The sequence below is a fragment of the Equus caballus genome, chromosome 21 (genome assembly GCF_041296265.1).
Source record: "Equus caballus isolate H_3958 breed thoroughbred chromosome 21, TB-T2T, whole genome shotgun sequence".
Taxonomy (NCBI): domain Eukaryota; kingdom Metazoa; phylum Chordata; class Mammalia; order Perissodactyla; family Equidae; genus Equus; species Equus caballus.
In genome coordinates this window covers 26,734,332-26,750,269 of record NC_091704.1, presented here as the reverse complement: position 1 = coordinate 26,750,269, position 15,938 = coordinate 26,734,332, and positions in this window count along the sequence as shown.

Below are 15,938 nucleotides of genomic sequence, written 5' to 3'. Positions count from 1 at the left end.
AGCTCAGGAAGGCCTGGTGCAAAGACAAAAGCTGCTCAGCGGAAACTTTCTGAGGCTGACACTGCAAAGTATCCTTGATCTTGACTCTGCACCTTATCTGCAGGGTGACCACATGCTCAGGTTCACTTGTGTCAGTCCTGGTTTATGCCTGTTGTCCCAGTGTCGATGGTAATAGCACCTCCTTTCTCTCTCAATGTGCCCCAGGGGGATAATGAATTTATTGTATGATCACTCTACTATCTGCAAAAAGGAAATACTAATATTCCCTGCTCACTGAGTGGTTGTAAGGAATCAATGGGATTTTGCACATAAAATGCGTGGCATCTGGCACATAGTAAGCACTCAATAGATGTTAGCTGTTATTATTATTGTTATTATTATTATTAGGAAGGCGTCTGATGAGGGGGCAGCAAGCAGTGAAGCCAAGCTTTCCCACTTGACATTCCTATCCCAATCTCTGAAGGCTGCTCCCCGGAATTGTGCAGCACCAGCTTTAGTCGCTTCTAACTGACCCCTCGGGGTAGCGCCAGCCTCTCTAGACCAGCGGCCACATGGAGACACCAAACTTGCCTCTTCTATCTCTGCACCAATCAGATTCACTGCCTGGGCCTTCTTGGGTGACGTGGTTGAAACCAAATTTTTTTGTATTTTTTTTTTTTTTACTCTAAAGTCTAGAGTCTAGATTTCTTAAAGTGTCAAGCAGAGGATCCCAGAGAGTATCGCCTCCTCCAGCCCCAGCCCGTGCTAATTGCTAATTAAGTGAGTGGCTTTAGGGACTTGCCTCCTCTTCAAGATTAAGAGGTGGGTGTGAATACTTTCCTCTGGCCCCCTTAAATGTTCTTGATTACAGTAATAAAAATGCTAAGCTCTATTACCTCTCGTTGGAGCAAAGGCGGCTAAAAACTCTTCATTCCCTGAAGAACCTAATTGCTGAGTCTAGTGCATCTAAACAGGTGTTCTTTAGATTGCTTTTTCTAATGCCTTTGCACTGAAAAGATCAATTTAAGTGTTGCTTTGAGCTAATCAGTGATTGCTTCTGTATTCATCCAAATTTATATCTGTGATTCTGTGTGCTAGATGAGGCATTACCTTGAAAGTCTATGAACTTCAATAAGGTAGGTGATTTTTAATTTAGCTCGTTGTCCTCTTCTGTCTTCCATATTTTATGCAAAATATGCATATATTTCTTTTATTATTTAAAAGCATACTTTAAACCTGTTTTTGAACTTCCAGAGTCATCTTTGGATGTCTTATAGCACCAAGCATAGTGTGTCCTACAGAGTGGGTGTTCAGTCAATATTTGTGGAAGAGACAAATTAATACCTTAATCTAGATTGCAAACAAATTGGATTTGTTGTCTCTAGGTGTTTGGGTTCAGGAATTCTTTAAATATTGTCTGAAATTTCTTGTGTCTGCATCTGTGTTTATTCTGTTCTCTCTGCCTAGAATTTCCTCCATTTCGTCTCTCACTTTGGAAATCTCACCGTTTATTCAAGGTTCTCATCACATGCCAATCGCTCTGTGAAACCCAGCTTGCAGTCTCCAACCTGATATCACGGAGTCAGAGTCTCAGAACAAAGGAGCTGGAAAGGGTCATAGCTGGTTTGCCAAACCCCACAGTATGCTGGGCCTCTGTTAGCTTATCCCATGGGTATTTGTGCCTTGACTTTATTCACTTTTGAGCACGGGAACTTCCGGAGATGAGACAGAAGGTATATCTTCTGCCAAACCATGTATATAGATTGCAAGATAGTGATTGCTTACTGAGCTGTAAGTTTATAGTTTTGAAAAATGACTTTTTAAAAGTAAGGTGTACCTGAATATAGAGATGATTCATGTGGCTCCTTAGTCCGGTCCTCAAAGCATGGAGCTGCAGAACTTAGAAGTCATCTATTCAGACTTGCTCCTTCACGTGTGAAGAAGCTCTGGTTCAGAGTCCTGGGTCTTGCTTAAGTCACCTGGCTGGGAGGACCAGGGTTCAGCCAGAGGTCTCCTGAGTGCTCTTCCAGACCCTTCTTCAGGCATAGTTAACATGTATCAGTTTATCCTTGAGTGTAAAGTACACTTCATGATTGAATGCGGTGACTGGCTAACTATTCATGCTCCCCCGCTCCCTCCCTTTTACAGCCTGTTTCTAAGCAGCAAAGTTGTGGTTCAGTGACTTCTGTCTGGATAATATGAAAACGGGGCACCCAGCCAATTCTGATGAGCTAACTATTTCCCTAAATTATCATGCCTAAGCACAAGGCCCTAAACCTGCTGTTCAACACTTATCATCGCATCTGGGGGATGGGCCGTACACAGGCATGTCATCAAATAGCTGGACTTTTATATTTAAGATTGTCAAGCAGGGAAAATTGTCATCCTTAGAAATGACTGACAGTTCGCCTGCCTCATTTCTGCATCTCATAACTCAATGTAAGTTAGGCGAAGGAAAAAAAATCAACTTCAGTCTTTGTACAGATTTCTTGCTGAAGACACATGTGACAGGACTATAAATTTTCACCAGGAATTGATGGGAGAACAGGCACTTCAAAGTGTCTGAAAGAATTTGCAAAAGGTCCCAATTAACAGAATGTGGCTAACATCTCGAAAAATAAAGTAAAATGAATGTTGCAGTGGGAATGAATCTTGCTCGCGTGTTGGGTTGTTGGCTGATGGCCTGGGGAGAGTGGCGGCCGGGGCTTGCCAGCTGGCTGGTCCACATGCCTATAAAGGATGCGGTCAGCTTATACCTTGGCAAATTACGATTTTGATGGACATCTTAGAGGTCGGCAGACGTTCTCCCTAGTAAAGGATGTTAGATCAGGTCATTGCTTTTATTTGAGTAAAGAAAATATCTTGATGGCCAGGATTAATAGGACCAAATCCATACTCTGCTCCTAACAAGAGTTCATTACTGGATCAGAAGAGATATATACCCTAAAGGAGACATAGGATGTAATTGAGGGTGGCACATTCACCTAGTCCCCAAGTTAAACTAGTCAGGCCACTGAAGCCAACCAACTGGTTCACCAGCAACCACACATCTTCCAGTTGTTGACAAGTTCCAGTCAACAACTCGTTTTTTTCAAACTCTGAACTCCAAAGCTACTGCTCTCCTGTGCTTTTATGTTCGCTCACATTCAATTACATGCAGTTGTTCTCTTTGTTTCACATAGATCCGAGGACAGGGATCAGGTGTAAACAGGCTTGCAGCCCCACAATGGCTCACTTAGTGCTTTTCAGAGAGGGGATCTCAATGAATGAAGGAAGCTCCGAGAGAGCTTCTATGTTCAAGTCCAGACTGAAAATTAGAGCCATTTAAAAACTGTTTTAAAAAATTGACAAAATCCCTATCAGTCTCCCAAATGGATTTATTTTTTGAAATGTGTTAAAAACTGATTCTAATAGTTATTTTTTAAAAACAATCATGCAAAAATAGCCAGAAAAATGTTGTGAAAAAATTTAAAAGACAAATCCAGACCGGGAAAAAACATTTGCAGGACTGTGGATGTAACAAACGAAGAGTCTACACCCTTACTGTATAAAAGTGGGCAAAGAACGTGATCTGGGAATTCACAAAAGAGGAAATGACTATTTGCCATATGAAAGCATTTTCAGCCTTACTAGTAACCAAAGAATACAAATGGCAGCCAGACCCCTCTTTTTCTCTATCAGATGAGAAAAAGCCGAGTTGTCCTAGATGTGGGTTATTTGACACTTCCATACACGGCCCATGGCGATGCAAAATGAGGCCACCTTTCTGGAGGGCAAATTGTCAATATATATCTAAAGGTTTAAACATATGACCTGCAGAAATTCATCCCAAGGAAACAACCAGATAAGTGTGTAAAGATGTACGCACAAGCAAACTGGAAGAGCCTAAATATTGAACAACAGAGGATTAATCAAATGAGATAAACTACATCCATACTGTCATGGAGCCAATAAATTGATAAGACGGATACCTATTAATTGGAACAGAAAGACAGTTACTACATTTTAAGGGGAAAAGCTGGTCACAGAGAAGTATGGTCAAATTTTTGAAAAACATATTATATACATACACATATTTTTATATATATATAACATATATGTTTACATCTGCATGACAGCCATGATTTATACCTTCTTCAGAGTTGTTTTCATATGAAAGGACTGATTGAGCTTAGCTCTCTGATAATAAATATGAAGGTTTCGTTCAAACATATAAAGTTTTAAAAAGCAAAGATTTAATTGAGCTGACAGAGTCTGGACATAAAGAAGAGGGTGTGAAAGAAACTTTAACTGATGCTTGCATGAATAATGGTGAATGTACTAATTGTTCTTTCTTTGTCAGAGACCAGACCGGTTTAGGTTTTTAAACTTAAATATTAGTGCATTTGAAATATGGCTACACACAAATTCATCTGCGAATGGGGAGGTTGGATTAGATGAAATCCGGCAAGTCTTCCGTGCTAGATTTACTGCATCACAAGCATATATAGGCAACCCTTGACTTACACCATAATTGGATATTGGAGGATTATTCTAAGTCTGGAGTTGGCTGTAAAATTTCAAATATATGAAGGAAAGGAATTGTTGGGGAGGGGAAGGATAGTAAGAAAGTAGGTGAAAAAAACTATAAAGAATTAAAAAAAGGTCTTTTGTTTTAATGCCATAGAAAATTATTTGGGGGGCCAGCCTGCTGATGTAGTGGTTAAGTTTGCGCACTCAGCTTCAGCGGCCTGGAGTTCGCAGGTTCGCATCCTGGGTGAGGACCCACACACCGCTCATCAAGCCATGCTGTGGCGCCATCCCACATAGAAGAACTAGAAGGATTTACAACTAGGATATACAACTATGTACTGGGGCTTTGGGGAGAAAAAAAAAAGGAAGAAGATTGGCAACAGATGTTAGCTCAGGGCCAACATCTTCCTCACTAAAAAAAAAAAAGAAAAGAAAAAAAGAATATTAGTTGATGAAGAATAGTTTAAAATTACTAAAATTGAATGTAGTAAATCAAATTGGCATTAATATTTTGTAACTATGTAATTGTGAAAATGGACTAAAAGATTAGCTGTCTTTTTAAGACTATTGGTAATAGAATCAGTTATGATTCATTATTAACTGTATTAACAGAAAAGTAGCCTTTCCTAGCTCCTAAACAGGTGAGGTTGTTATAATAGACAGTGGTCCCTTATCAACATCTGTAAAGCCTGAAGGTTTATAAACTAGCTCCCTTCCCAGAACTGAGCTTGATTAGATGATCAATTAATGGCTAAAATGTTATTATATCTCTTCTTAATATTCTTTGTCAAAAACTTAAATATTCCTGATTCAACGTGTGTGTCTATTTGTGGAATATAATTTGATCATAATTGGTTTCGTTTCAATTGTCTTTACATTTGGGGTACTTATTATCTTTTCTCTTACCCACTGGGAACACCAAGTACCGATTTTCGCTATTTAGCAAGTCGGCGAGGAACTTCCCACTGAGTGCCTTAATTATTGTTAATTGAATATTGTAAATGGTTTTTCAGGATCACCATCTTGGCAATCCACGCAGCATTTTTCTCAGCAAAAGTTAAAACACCAAGAATCCCTCTACCCTTTTCCGTACAGTCCTCAACTCAAGGATCAGCAGTAACTGGTTCCTATAAAAACGAATATCTTTTCAAATGCCACCACACGTAGATGCTTCATATCACACTAAGAACATGGCGGCTTGTTCAAAGAATATTAAACGGCAGCTGTGCTTTTAAATACAATGATTCCTGGTTCCAGTCTGAGAGGGAACATCCTGTTTCGCTTTGCAGAGCTCCCACAGTGCAGCTCGTCTGGCACGGCAGCCTGGTACTCTAGGGTAGAGCTCTTCCATTGACACGCCCCAGGACCAAGCTTTCTAGGACTCTTTGCTATTCTACAATCAAAAGAATAAAAAAAATAGTAAATAAAGAGCCTCAGAAGATCTGAGAATGTCAGAAATGCTACAGGCAGAAAAACTGGAGAGTGGAAAAATCCCTGTGCCAGCCTTCCTATGTACTTCTTGCCTTCAAACCACACTGAAAAAGAAATGAGCAGGGACAGCCTGGTGCCTGGTGGAGGAGTGGTTAAGTTTGCGAGCTCCCAGCTTCAGCGACCCAGGCTTTGCGGGTTCAGATCCTGGGTGTAGACCTACACACTGCTCATCAAGCCACGCTGTGGTGGCATCCCACATAAAATAGAGGAAGATTGGCATAGATGTCAGCTCAGCAGCAATCGTCCTTAAGCAAAAAAGAGGAAGATTGGCAACAGATGTTAGCTCAGGGCCAGTCTTCCTCAAGGAAAGAAAGAAAGAAGGGAAGAAAGGAAGAAAGGAAGGAAGGAAGAAACGAGAAATCCATAATCTACCTTTTCAGCTTCCAAACTATGTCTCCAGTTTTGGAGGGGCTGGGGGCTAAGGCTTTAACGGCGTGAAGTTGTGTTGGAGATTGGTTTTAGCTACGTAAAATCTTGTCTTCTTAACGATTTGTTTTCTTACTTGGTCAACGAAATCTCAATCGTTGTTATGAAATCAGAACCAGGAGAAGCCTTGAGACATAATCTAGAGTCTCCTTCCTCGTCAAGGTGGCCTATATGTTATCCAACAAAGGAGAGATTTTGTCCCTTTGTAGGGACAGGCTTCCACAGGCTTGCCTAGTAACCTCTTCGAACATAAATGACATTTTCTGCCAGGACTTTCCTCCTGCATCTAGCCACTTGCTATTAAGTTTGGCAGTTCTCAGGTTTAGAGACAAATTCAAGGCCGACCTTCGGCAATTTTCCAATGCTGAGTGTTATGTCCTATGTGGTGACAATTTCACCCCCGGCTTTTGCTTTTCCTATTCTTGCATTCCTACATTTCTCAACTATTTGACCCTTGTATAGTGTATATAGATTTGTAAGTCACCTCAAATCTTTTTTGGCAGGAGATAGGACAGAATGAATGAATGGCTGAATGAATAAAATAATAAAACATGTGCTCAAGCTCAAGAGCACGTTTGTTAGTTCTGAAGACGAGCTGGTAGTCGCGACTCTTTCATAGAGACAGCACTCGGAGCCTGCCCCGGCGCCAGCCCTGCCTGGTGAGGAACGCCCTCACTAGACTCCTTTGCCTCCCACCCCTCATGTTCTGTGGGAATTGGGCTGGTGGTGGACGCTGGACCTGAGAGCAACCATTGCATTGGCCAGACAATGGCCTGTGAGGTCTCCTGGTACCAACAGGTGAACTGGCCAATCAGGTTTGGTCTCCTGAGAATGTAAAGTACAGCAAGAAGGTGCTAGTTAGGAGCAGGGAGCTGACGCTGAAGGGTCTTGGCAAGAGAGAGGGGCCTGAGAGGTCCTAATGCCATGAGCAAGCTGGTTATGAGGGAGTAGAAACTGCAATGAAGCCAAGAACCTGGTCAGGAGAAAGGAGAGGCCAAGCCAGGGTGGCCCACCAGACAGAGCTGGGAGGACAGCTGGACCCAGAGCTGCCGCGCTTCCTGGAGGCTTCTGCGCCTGCTTCCAGTCCACAGCATCCTCCTGGGAAACTTCCTAGCTTTCCAAGGAAACCTGACGGAGCCATTGTTGTTTACAGCCAAGTCTCAACAGGTGTCAAAGCATTTTCTTTTCTTCGTGTTTTCACTCAATTATAAAGTTATTACTTGATCACTTTAGGCTTTTCCATTCTTCTGGTAAGATTAAAAAATTATCGTCTTGTAGAAAGATACTTGGGAGCAGAAGTTTAACAGAAACCAAACAGAAATAGCTAATTATTCCCATTTACTTGCCTCCAAATAAATATTGTATTAAAAATTCCTAAATATTTACAGAAGGAGATCCCTAATTTCCTCCGATGGCTTGCTTAATTTTCTCACAAACAGGAGAGCTCATCTGCCATGGGGCCTCACTGTCTGACATTTGCTCATACCGGGGTTTTCCCCTCTTGTATTAGTTACTTTGGGTAGAATATCTGGCGTTTTGACTTGACTTCTCCCCGAGATGTGCCCCCTCGCTCCACTCAATGCAATTCTTGGGTGAAGTGCTTCCTTCTCTAGGACTCAGTTCCCCAGACTAGAGGCCTCCATATCTGGGGGGAACGCGAGGGACAAATCAGCCTGTATTTATATGTGAGGAAGCCAAACCTTGCTAAACTCTAAACATGGTCAAACTGACACACCGTACCAAAGAGAGATCCAGAAGTTTTCGTCGTTTCCCCTCCTACAGAGGAAGACTGGTGATTAGCTTGATGGAAATGTAGATCCCCTTGGGGGTTCTGCCACGTGGGTGGTGTCTTAGGTCACCATGTTAGCTATAGTCCTTCACTTATCAGAGCCACCTCAAGCTTTTAGAAATATGTAGACGTTCAAGCCCCCAGCAATACGTAATGCTCCTCATTTTCATTACTTTGGTGTCCTTTTTGGGCCTAGAATATCTGCCACATAGAGTCCATAACTTTAAATAATTCATGAATTTATCCATGTCTGGTTTCTTTGAGGGTCATCTTAATGACAACATCGACTACACAGCAAATCAAGTCAGTTGTGCATAATCCAATTTGGTTATCAGCTGAAAATATCAGAAGGACTTTTCAATCTGAAAATGTGTGGATGCTGGATGGTCCCAGAAATATAACTCTGGGTCACAGTCTGACATATGTTGACTGTGGTTGTCTCCCAGTTGATGGTAGCTGGAGTTGCCGCATTATCATTCACGGCAGGGTCCGCGTGTTCTTAACTTCTTGAACTGTTAAGACGTCCTCTATTGAGAATCTTGTTTGTAAACATCTCACTCACTGTCCCTGGGAGGGCCCTAGCTGCTTCACGGTACTCATGCATAGAAAGCCACCCCCGGATGCTTATCCCTCTGTGTGTCCCATAATGCTCTCATTCTACTTACATGGACTGTCCTCCTTTTTCTGTCCAGCTCTCAAGGCCCAGCTTAAGTACCCTCTCCTTTCTGAATTCTTCTCCGACTTTTCCAGTTCTCCTTGATCTCCAGTTCTTCTGAACTTTTACAGCCTTAGCCATCCATGCCAGCTGACCTCTTTATTATAAACCGCAGTGGATTACTTCCTGCTGCTTAGCAGGTCAGCCCCTCAACCAAATCACAAGATCTGAAAGGAAACTGGGACCATGGCCTTTACTATGACGTTATGCTCTACACATCTTGCATGAGTGCATTTGTCCTGATACAAAAAAATATGTTTTGGTTGATTCCCTTCAACCCTATTTTCTTTGCATGTGGAAAAGCAGTATGAAGCACAGGCATCGTCACCCCTTCTGTAGGAAGAGCTAGAGGGGGCACAAACCCCCTTCCAGCTTTCAATCATTCTGGAAAAGGATCTTTACTCCCCCAGGAACTGCCATTGCAGGAGGGCAGCCTGGAGAGAGAGGGCAGCTTCCCCATTCTTCATAAACTTGCTTCATTAAGTTGTTCTAAGGAAATGCCCAGATGCTCTGACATGCCCATATTAAAGCACAAGTATGAAAACCCCTTCCAAAATGAAACCTAAAGGAGCTTGAAAAGTATCCCTCTGAGAGTGGACAGTGGAGCACTGACCATAATGAAATTAGCCATTGCCAATACTGCCATGTTGTCATCACTCCTCTCCTCCCCAGCTCACAGGAGGCAATAGCAGGCACAATTAAAAAGTGGTGTGCAAATATTTGAGTTGAAATGTTACTGGAAGACCTTCTTCTTCTCAGTTTTTACACATTGTGGATGTCAAAGACGCAAAATTACCTTTACCGTGCCATTCAATGGCTCCGTGATTTTCGGCAGTTAAGTTTACTGTGGCATTTGTTCACAACCAGTAGGTTTGAGCTTGTAAGGCAAGCCCTATAAAGCCTGGCTAGTTTCCCCTGAGCCCCAGGACTGGAAATTAGGTTGCTGCCACCACAGTTTTCACATGACTCAACTCTTCTCCAAGCTCTCTCTGCTGAGACAAAGCATTTGGCACACAAAACAGTCAGTACCTTCAAAAGAGATCATGAATGTGAGCAGGCCCTGTAAATGTCCCCTTCACCGTGGGGACTTAGGTCTGACAGCAGTGACCAGAGAATAGCATAGACAGTTGCCGTCACTGAGCCAGCCCATAGAACCTGAGGGCAGAGGACACACCAAGGTGTTGGCTTCTCACTCTGGGGTAAAGGGAGACAGTCCTTTTCTCTACGACTGCCCCTATTCCACATAGTGGCCCTGGGGGCAGAGCAGAGGATCTGGACAAGTCACCTAAATCAGCTGCAGGATGGTCAGAAGCAGAGTGGGCGAAGGGAGGGGCAGAGAAGTGGCCACATCCAAGGTGGTTGCAGAGCGAATGCTGCAGACCCCGAGATGGCTGCTGCTGGGGGCGGGCAGCGGTGGAGACAGGCTCCAAACACAGGGTCTGCCCTGGGTTGGTCACTGCAGTTCTGCTCTGGGGAAATCTCTTTTGAAGGCTGTAGCATCGCTGGCCCTGGGGCACATCTGCCGTTGTTAAGAGGGCACAGTTCAAAACTGCCTGCTTCACACCAAACACCTGGAACAGAAAAAGAGGATGAACTTAAGAAAGGGAGTCAGAAGTCTTAGATCCACATTCCATTCAGAGGGGTGCTGGAGCTGGCTCATCTCTTTCCAACGCCACAGTCAGTGATGTCAGATTGATGCCTTGAAATTGGTCATCATTGGAATATTTATGCCACAGAAATTGGCAAACAACAAAACTCAGTCGTGTGGGTTCCCTGCAGAAAGTTGCCACTGCGTATCTACCACGCCAGCTGTGGGAATTTGGGTAAATTTTTTTACCTTCTCCAAACCTTGGGTGACACCATTTCACAGGGTAACCAATAGGTGTAAGTAAGACAATTAACTTGGAAGTCCTCTGTAAATTGTAAACGTTCTACAAGTGCTAGTTTTTATTATTTGAAGTAAAATGTTAAATATAAAGTTCTAAGATTTATTAAAATTAAAGCATATAATGATCACTTTTTTTTTTCTTTTGAAGGTTTTATTTTTTTCCTTTTTCTCCCCAAAGACCCCCGGTACATAGTTGTATATTCTCTGTTGTGGGTCCTTCTAGTTGTGGCATGTGGGACACTGCCTCAGCGTGGCTTGATGAGCAGTGCCAAGTCCACGCCCAGGATTGGAACCAACGAAACACTGGGCCGCCTGCAGCGGAGCACGCGAACTTAACCACTCAACCATGGGGCCAACCCCTATAATGATCACTTTTAATTGCAAGCTTAGGATATGATATAGGACAAGATTTCAGAAGGCGTAACATTTAGGAAGCAGAGTATGTGTGTCAGTTAAAATTATTACGTGCAAGTTACAAAACTCCTAACTCAAATTGGCTTCAACAATGAAGTGAGTTCACTGTCACCTAGACTGAAAAAAGGCCAAAGAGAATGTCAGCTTAATTCAGCATATTTTTTTTTTTTTAAAGACTGGCACCTGAGCTAACAACTGTTGCCAATCTTTTCTTTTTTTTCTGCTTTTTCTCCCCAGATCCCCCCAGTATAGAGTTGTATATTTTAGTTGTGTGTCCTTCTAGTTGTGGTACGTGGGATGCCGCCTCAACGTGGCCTGATGAGCCGTGCCATGTCTGCGCCCAGGATCCGAACCAGCAAAACCCTGGGCTGCTATAGCGGAGCAGGCAAACTTAACCACTTGGCCACGGGGCCGGTCTCTAATTTAGCATCTTAATCCAGAGGCAAGGCTGAATCCAGCAGCTCAGATGATGCCATCATAGCGCAGGATGACCATCTGCCTGTTTGCCCAGCTAGTCCTGTTATGCATCCTGTCTGGTTTGGCATCTGTCTTGCCCTGCTCAAAGGTGTCCTGAGGCAGAAGATAAGTGGTATGTTCACTTCACCAAAGTTTGCTCTCCGCTCAGTTTTCTTGTGTTGCAGGACTCACCCCTGAGAATCACAGGATGCCTTTTCTCCCACCCTCTCCCTGGAGCTCCAGCCTCTTTCGTGTGAGGAGCAGAATACCTGCAACCACTGCAGACCTCACACCTCACACCACCCAATCTAGTGGGACAGAAAACCTCCTCCAACAGCACCCACACAAGTGCTGGGCTTCACTGTCTCTCACTAGTCTGGTTGAGGTCACATGGCCATTCCTGAAGCTTCCATTTGGGAAAACGGATTCGCTGATGGACTTAGTCAATCATGCTCACGCCTAGAGCAGGCATGAGATAATTCCACACAAATCACACACCGACAGTGAGGAAGGGTGAATCCTCTCAAGGAACAGCAAGTAACTATTGGCAGCAGGAGGTGAGCGGCGACTGGAGAGGTAACAAGAATGACGGGTGGCGTTGCAGAGCAGTGAAAGTGCTGGAGGAGGGGTCAGCTGACCCAGCTTTTAGATTTTCCACTAACTAGTGTTGGCATGATGGGAAAGCCCTTGCATGCCTGTGGCCTCAGTTTCCCCTTAAAGTGCAAAGGTAGGTCTAGAGGATTTCAGAGGTTCCATTTTGCTCAACATGTTTAATCTGTGGCTACCAGTTCTCTTATTAGTCTTCAGGGTTATCTATTCCAGGTTTAGTTTCTTTCCTGATTTTTCTCATTGGGTCTACATAGAGGTCATCTTGACTTTAGTCTTAATGCTAAAAACCTTCCCACTCTGGTGGAGATCTGAAATGTTCCATTACTCCTATTAAGTAAGTCGTATTCTTTAACTAGCTAACTTTCCCCACAGTTTACAACTTGTGTCAGACCCCAGGAAGATTTGCTTTTAGTTTTTTTCCCTGTGAACCAAACAAGTCATAAAAACAGATTTATATCATGGTTTCCTTACAGCTGCATTTCAACGTAGGTTTCTTAAATCAAGAAATCGACTAACATAATGGCTGAATGAATAAAACACGGCAGCAATGAGTGACTGCCTTCAGCAAAATGAGAGGCAGTCTTATTATTTAAATGTTCTTGGTTATATTAAGTGGAGTAAAAGGCTTGGAATCAAAAGTGAGAGAAATAGGCAGCCAAGTCAAAAATGCCACCAAGCTGTAAATAAAATATGAAACTGGCTTAGAAAGGGAGCATTACATTGAAGTCAAACACTGATATATAGTCCCAAAAAATTGTGGGACGTTTGTAGAAGGTGACATGACACCTGTCAATTATCCACAGCAGCCAGGAAATGTAGATTACATGAATAATTCACCAATCCAGTGCCCTTTGTTGCTAAGCTGTCTAAGCCAGTCCATAAAATAACCCCTGATATGAAAGAAGAAAATATACGTTTGAATTGCAAGAGCCTTACGTTACGTGCGGAAATGTTTTCAAAGCAGTTTCATTCTATGACTGTGTTCCAGTGAGCACCAGTGGCTAAGTAATTAACATGTGAGCCTTTATCAGGTGTGACAAAGGAGCAGGCTTGGGCTCTGGGAACTTTATATGTCCCCTAGAGGGGGTTGCATAAGAGAATTGAACCATGTCTTCGCATATCTCATAATTTTCTCACCCTCCCAAGCAGCACACAAGCCTTTAAAGAGGCTAAGTCTGAACTTTTGGTTTGGACTCATGGTATAATAAATTTGGAGGATCACTGAGAGATAGCCCACTCCTTTGGTTTTTAGAGCAACAGAAACTTTCAAAGAAAATTTTAGGTGAAAGTACCCAATATAGGACAGATAACAGTAGAACTATTTTGGTTGACTCCGGGGGGTGGGGTGAGGAGGATGACAGAAGATGGCGGGGATCTGCCTACTTAGCAGGCCTGCCCTGCACCCGAGGCCTCACCCTGCCCCAGCGCCTGCTGGGATCCAACAGTCCCGTTTCACAGATGGGAAAACCGAGGCTCCAAGGAAGCAAAGGGGCTCATTGAAGTCACAGAGAGAGTTGGTGGCAGAGCTGGGACTGGAAGCCAGAATGCCACCTTCCACGCAACACACATACACTTGTACAACTGTAAGTACAGCTTGTCTACACAGCCGCACGAGCAGCCAGGATTTGGAGAAATACCAGTTCTGCAGCTCCCAGGACCTCACAAGTGAGCAGGAGGAATGGAAACAACTGACTCTTTCATTTGTGGCCTTGGCCCAGGCAGCCTGATACCTACACCCCTCCACCTCCCCCACTCCCATGTTGGCCACAGGGCCAGGGTCAGAGGTCACGGGCCAGGTGGAAGGTGGGGCCTTGGAATGCCCAGGGGACTGGGCAGGCAGCCATAGGTAACCAGAACCAGCCATCCAAGCCATCTGCTTCCCTGGGCTGTTGTAAGAAAAATCCTCACTCACTGCAGAAAGCTACAGAGGCCGCTGATTCCAGGAGCAAATCCAGCAACACCGCAGAGAAAGGTTTTCTCGCCTCCACAAGAGGGTTCATTCCTTGTAGCTTTCTTCCTTCGTCGTGAAGGTTCTAGCAGACAAAGAGGAACAAAAGAGAGGTTCCATTTCATACAGTTTGCGTAGAATAGGACACCTTCTTTCTCATTTTAGGCTTATTTGCTGCCAAGGTTTGGCTTTGTTTTTGAAAGTTTGCAAGGTTTCATTCCGGTGTAAACCTACCGATACAAGTGCTTTGGCACAGGTTTTCTCTAATCTTTGCTATTTTTCTCTAATTGTCCCAACTGATAATTTGTATATATTTTTAGCTTTTTAGGAGGTTAACCTACAGTGAAATGCTACTGGAAAAGGAAACCAAGTTTCTGATATGGGTCAAAGGCAAGTATAATTTCAAGACTTTCTGAATTTATCTCTTTGCAATCAGTCATCATTTTAGAATGAACACATTATATTTAGCTATATATAGAAATAATAATGTGCTAGTGGTTTTATCGTGAAGAGCTGAGGTTGAAAGCCTCGTGTTTTAACTTGGATCATTCCAACTAGCATAAAACAGGAGAAATTGGGCATCTTGATGTTATGGCTGCTTTGAGACTGATTCTCTCAGTGCATATGTTCACCGAGAACAGGGCGCAGAGAGTTTCTTTCAACAAATGGAGGTAATTATTAAATGAGTCCATGATCATCTAAACCAATTAATGCTTATTCCGATAATGCTTCAGTGTCTCTCAAGAACAGGCTGGAGAGGTCTTCTCTAGTAAGAGACTGGTGGAGCCAGAGCAGCTGAGTGTCAGTCCCAGCAGGTGGATAGACTTTTCCGAGCCTCGGTTTCCTTCTTTGTAATTTGGGTGCCATGATGATGAGGACAATGCCTGTCTCACAGGAGGCTGTGAGTGCTATGGCTACTTCTGCCTGGCAAAATCCTTGCTGAGTTGGGTTGTAGACTGGGTTCTAGAGAGGTGGGGCTGAGACAAAGGCTTATATGTGAGTTCTTTATTGTGCCTGTGATCCCAGGGAGATGGATGAGAGAGGGGAAGCCACACAGGGAACGAAGCAGGGTCTGAATGAGCATGCATTCTCAAGTTGGCCACTGCTTAGAGTTGTCATATAAAATACAAAACACCCAGTTAACTTTGAATTCCAGAGAAACGACAAAGAATTTTTGGCTGTAAGTATGTACCATGCGATATTCGAGACATGCTTATAGTACAAAATTATTTGTTGTTTCTCTGAAATTCAAATTAACTGGGCATCCTGTATTTTATCTGGTAACACTGCCACTCCTACTAGTGATGGGTTGCTTCTTCCCGTGGGACTTGTCTGAGAAGTTGCATGAAATCTGTCTTGGGATTGAGCCATTCGTGCCCATTCTCCCACGGGTCAAAGTTAATGTTTCCCATGAGTCGTAACTTCTTGAAGCCCTCCTGTGTTGCACCTGTGGAGCTGAGTGGGCTGCCATTCCTCTCTGCTGTGCCAGGTAAGATGCCTGTGGCAAGGTGCTGTCAAGCTGCTCCTGTGTGAGGCTGATCTGGTAGCAGTGGCCGGGTGTGAGACAGCAGAGTGTGTGCAAGGGTGTCCACATAGATGGTGAAGTGTAGTGATTGACAGCACAGGTCTTGGACCAGGACGCCTGCATCTGAATCTCAGCTCCACCAATTAAATTACTAAGACAGGTTATCGAAAGTCTCTGGGTCTCAGT